The 4,914-nt window shown below is 35.3% G+C and overlaps 1 protein-coding gene across 2 annotated transcripts in view; it reads right to left on the bottom strand.

Annotated features, from left to right (window-relative positions):
- mapre3b (microtubule-associated protein, RP/EB family, member 3b) overlaps positions 1-1,001 on the bottom strand; it is an 8,385-nt gene extending 7,384 nt beyond the window's left edge. For both annotated transcript variants that reach the window (XM_016550325.1, XM_016550326.1), the window contains exon 1: positions 873-1,001. The gene's annotated coding sequence lies outside the window, so the exon portion shown is untranslated. The remainder of the gene's footprint in view (positions 1-872) is intronic.
- Between the last annotated feature and the right edge of the window lie 3,913 nt (positions 1,002-4,914).

Here is a 4,914-nt window from a genome sequence, read left to right as displayed (position 1 = left end):
GTGTGTGTGTGAGAGAGAGAGTGTGTGTGTGAGAGAGAGTGTGTGTGTGTCAGAGAGAGAGTGTGTGTGTGTGTGTGTGTGTGTGTGTGAGAGAGAGAGTGTGTGTGTGAGAGAGAGTGTGTGTGTGTCAGAGAGAGAGTGTGTGTGTGTGTGTGTGTGTGTGTGTGAGAGAGAGAGTGTGTGTGTGTTTGTGAGAGTCTTTATTATTTACTTTCTGACATACTTATTCAGCTCAAAACCAGCATTCATGTTTTATAAATGAATGAAATACAAGAGAAAATTTTTATTTCAATTTCATTGCACTTCATCACGTCTCAACAGTTAGTGTGCATCTGATAATATGTGCATTATGAATATTAACTGTTTGCATTCATTTTTTATTTACAGTTTAAACAATACACAAACATTTTCCATTTGAGTCACCTTAACTGGAAAATGGAAATTATAATATCTAATCACTAATACCATAACATAAGACCTTAACAATAATTTGTCTAATTTCTGGAAATAATTTTAGGTATAAAGATATGAAGTTAAATAATATAATGCGCAGTAGCTAAATCGTGGTATTGCCACATATCAGAATAATGGCCGATGAATAAAAGAATCAGTGATCTATAATCTGAAGCGCACCGGAGGCCCGGTGATGTCTCCGCCACACCGGGACAGAGCCCGAACCGAGCCTGCTAAACACAACCGTTCTATCGCTGAACCCGAATCCCAGCAGAACAACACGCGCTCCTGAAGCGGCCTCCGCGGACTGACGCGTCTCTCGCCGCTATAATCTACCGGCGCGTCTTTCACGCGTTCAGTCTCCGGCGCTCGGTGCTTCAGACTCACACATACTACAGTAAACCAGGGATTGTACTCACTGTTGAGGTGAATGTGTCTCGCTGCTGTTCGTCCTGACTGCGCAGTCTCTCCCGTGATCAGCGAGCGTCTCTGGAAACGCGTCTGTGCGCGCGTCACGCGAGCGCGACCGAACCGGAAGCGTTACAGCATACGCAGCGCGAATGTCTCAAAACGTTACGCAAATCGGCTTCGTTACAGGAACGTCATATTTAATAACAGTTTTACTCAACAGATGCATTCTTAATAATTGGAAATCGTTGTTTCTAGAGAATTGGATGGAGAAAGGAATATGGGCAATATCGCATTAAATTGATAATTTTGGTAATTTTTTATATCATATTGATTTATGTGAGAAATATAATCTAAGTATCTAAATCTGAGGCCCTCGCAATCAATGATTCAGCAGTTATTGTACTCGAACACTACACCTCTGTACTGAATTTAAAGAGCAAAAATGCCTTATAAATAAAATAATAATAATAACGAAAAAAAAAACATTGTTTTAAAGCGCTCCGTTTTGTCTGAGGAATATAGTAGCAGAAACAAATATAATAATGTACAATAATGTATATTTTACTATTTGAAATCTGTCAATAGCAGGGTTATTACATTATTATAGTTAACTAAAATAAAAACCATAAAAAAAAAAAATTTTTGTAACTTAAAATATAAAAAACGTAAACGTTTTAGATAGTTGCAGAGACGTTTTTTTTTTAAATTTCGTTTAACTTGATTGCTAAAATAAATAAAACTTAAATAAAATAAAAACGATAGATACTTAAAAACTAATAAAAATGACCAAACATTAAATTAATTAATAATTTAGTTAATAATAATGAATAGAGCTGACATACTGAAGACTGCATTTATTTTCATTTTAATATTTAGAAAAAAAACCCCATCTGAACAATATCTGTCAGAACAATAATTAAAAAAGGCTAAAATAATATGCATAAATGTCTTATTTTCAATATATAAAAAAATTTTCACACTAAATTGCTCTAAATTATTTATATTAGTATAATTTAAAAATACTTTTTAGAAAAATATAGACTGGGAAATGATGTGCACCGGTTCTTCTGATGCTGTGTATAAAATAAAATAAACTGAAACAATACAGTTTCTTTCTTTCTTTTTGCAATTGTGATAAGAAAACAAATCCTCTTCCGGAAAGGTTCTCAAATCTTTAGCAGAAAGACATTGTTTACAGAACACTTTTCCTGAAATGTTTCATTTGGATGTTCGTCTCACGTTTTTTAAATGTTACAACTTGCTTCAGAGAATGTTCAAAAGTAACGTTCCTGTAACGTTTGCTACATTCTCAAATGGAATGTTCCGAGAAAAAAAAAAAAGAGTTTTAAAACAACGTTCAGAGAACATATTGTCGTTAACTGGTTTCATAGCTACAACATCTAATGGCTTTAAAGAATACTATTCTATTGTATTCTATTCAGCTGACTCGGTTTCTTTGTGCACTAATTAGTGTTTTGAACGATAACACACTGATTATTTTCTTTTCTAGTCTCACACTACATATAATGACAATAATCTGTGTGAAACAGCCTTCAAAACACTCAGAGGATGGTTGTGCTGTTTCCATGTGTTTGTGTATGTGCCTCAATAACAGCATTTCTATTTTCCTCCATGACAGGCTCTTTGATTGACAGGCGAGAGGACCAATGAGCGGCTGCAAAAACTAGCGGTGAAAAGTGTGACAACTAGCCCCGAACTCACAACATTAGTAAGTTTTGTTGTTAATGTCACAAATTTATTTTAAATAAGACTGTAAAAAACGACGTGAAAATTGCAATGTTTAATGTTTTTATTATCAACAAATCTAGTCATTGGCATAAATCTCTATTCATAAAATGACATAAAACAGGGCATTATGAGTGGTTGCGCCACATATTGATAAGCATTTATCACATTTAAATTAATGCACAGCTAGCATACACTTCCATGAACGGAAAACATCTAATAGACATTAAGAATAAAATGTGGATGCAACAAAAACATACAAATATTACAATAATTAAACCATAAAAAATTAGAAAATTGTTTTCGATATTGGCCTTCCGTGAAATGCATTGTTAGGTGTATCGCTTGGCACTGGTGTGAAATATTGTGCATTTAGAGGATCTGACATCAGTTAATCATATTAATAAATCATCATTTAAATAATTCCGCAGCTCATCAATAACTGTTTTAATATCAATGGCGCCCTCTGCTGGACAGTCATCAAAACCGTTTGTTGGCTTTGGTCATGAATAATACTGACACGCACGTGTTACTCATTTCATAAATCCGTGTTTTTACGTTGTTTATGGCAACAGGACACTCTTATACTTTAGTAATGGAGTTTAAGCTCTTCTATATAATTTTTATTATAATTATTATTTTATTTTTTTATTTTTTTACAGAGGAGACATCTGCAAATGGCTTGGGGAAACAAACAAAAAAAATAAATAAAATAAAATAAAAATCCGAATTGTATTTCAAATAATGACAAAATACAACTCTACAATTCGTCGCGAAAAACCGATCGCGTTTTTTCTCCGTCGCGAAGTGACGTCACACATCAAACTCACTTACTAAAGGTAGCGTCATATTCTTTTAAGTACATTTGAATATCATTTAACGTGCATTTTAAATAGTACCATACGCTAAGTTTAGACATTTTACCACAGTAATCTTTTTTGACACTATTTTTGAAGTACCAAGTCAGGAATATATATAGTACGCTGGTAAACGCTACCAATCAAAGGTTTAGACACCGACTCGATCTTTAAAGTGATGAAACGACAGATTTGAGCGAAACCGATTATCGGGGGAAAAAAAATGTAGGGCGGGACTTGGCTCTATGCATCGTTTGTTGATTGGATGTTGAGATGTGGGCGTGGCGCTTTAAAAAGTCCTGTGTAGTTATGACATTAGGAGGTCGAAACATGTTTTAAAATGAAACATATGCACGGATGATTTACTTACAATAAAATCTATAACATGCATTTCCGTGACTTTCCATCCCATGCCGACTTTAGCTGTGAAATAACTCAAGAGAGTGCAACAATCGCTATGCAAAAACTCCAATCATTTTCTCGCTTTATTTCAACTCGTTTTTTTAATAATCATGTTTTATTCGTGGTGAAAAACTACATCACCCATGATGCAATGTAATTTTTATGCAGGAAATTCCACCAATCAGAGAGCCGCCGAAAGACGTCATTAGCTCCGCCCACTCAGCGAAACGCGGCGAATGACGTCGTGACGCAGTCGCTCTCAAAATACTTAAATATTTGTGTATATTTTTCAGTAAACCTAAAATATATAGCTTCTAATCAACAACTTTAAATGAATAGTTTTATATTTCACCATCATTTTTAATTCGATTGTTATTCGCAATGCCTCATGGGATTGTAGTTCTTTCTTTCTTGTCTGATTTTCAAATGATTTTTTTGCTTAACATTAAAAGTGTGTAATGTTGTGATTCTCCTCGTAGCTGGTTGGTTTGGTTCATGACTTATAACGCTTCAACAGAGACTTTTTACAAATCCCTATGGGAAAAATGAATGGGAAAAAAACCATCTGGAACCAAAAACTCGCTGGTATTTGCTTATAAACACTACTGAACATGCATCATGAGCACGTTTCCATCACTGTTTGCTCCAAAACTCACTCCTAGTTGTTAAGATCATGAGAAACGTGAATTCGGTAAAGTGAATCTGAATTGAATCTGTTGGCAATGACTTCAAACATCATCCACCATTTGGCCAATAACTGAAGAGCTTTCTCAAATGAACCAGAAAGGGTTAAAAAGCAAGAAGTTCTGATCGTTCGACACTCAATACTCCTGAAAATACAGTTTCTAAACATCTGAGGAGCTGCAGAGCTGAATATCTGACGTGTGTGTGTGTGTGTGTGAGAGTGTGTGTGAGTGTGTGTGTGAGTGTGTGTGTGTGTGTGTGAGTGAGTGTCTGTGTGTGAGTGTGTGTGAGTGAGTGCGTGTGTGTGCGTGAGTGTGCGTGTGAGCGTGTGTGTGTGTGTGAGTGAGTGTGAGTGTGTGTG

Source organism: Sinocyclocheilus rhinocerous, unplaced genomic scaffold (genome assembly GCF_001515625.1).
Source record: "Sinocyclocheilus rhinocerous isolate Xijiao unplaced genomic scaffold, SAMN03320098_v1.1 scaffold3662, whole genome shotgun sequence".
NCBI classification, from domain to species: domain Eukaryota; kingdom Metazoa; phylum Chordata; class Actinopteri; order Cypriniformes; family Cyprinidae; genus Sinocyclocheilus; species Sinocyclocheilus rhinocerous.
The sequence above is the reverse complement of the archived record's forward strand: the minus strand, read 5'-3'. Positions and strand labels throughout refer to the sequence as shown.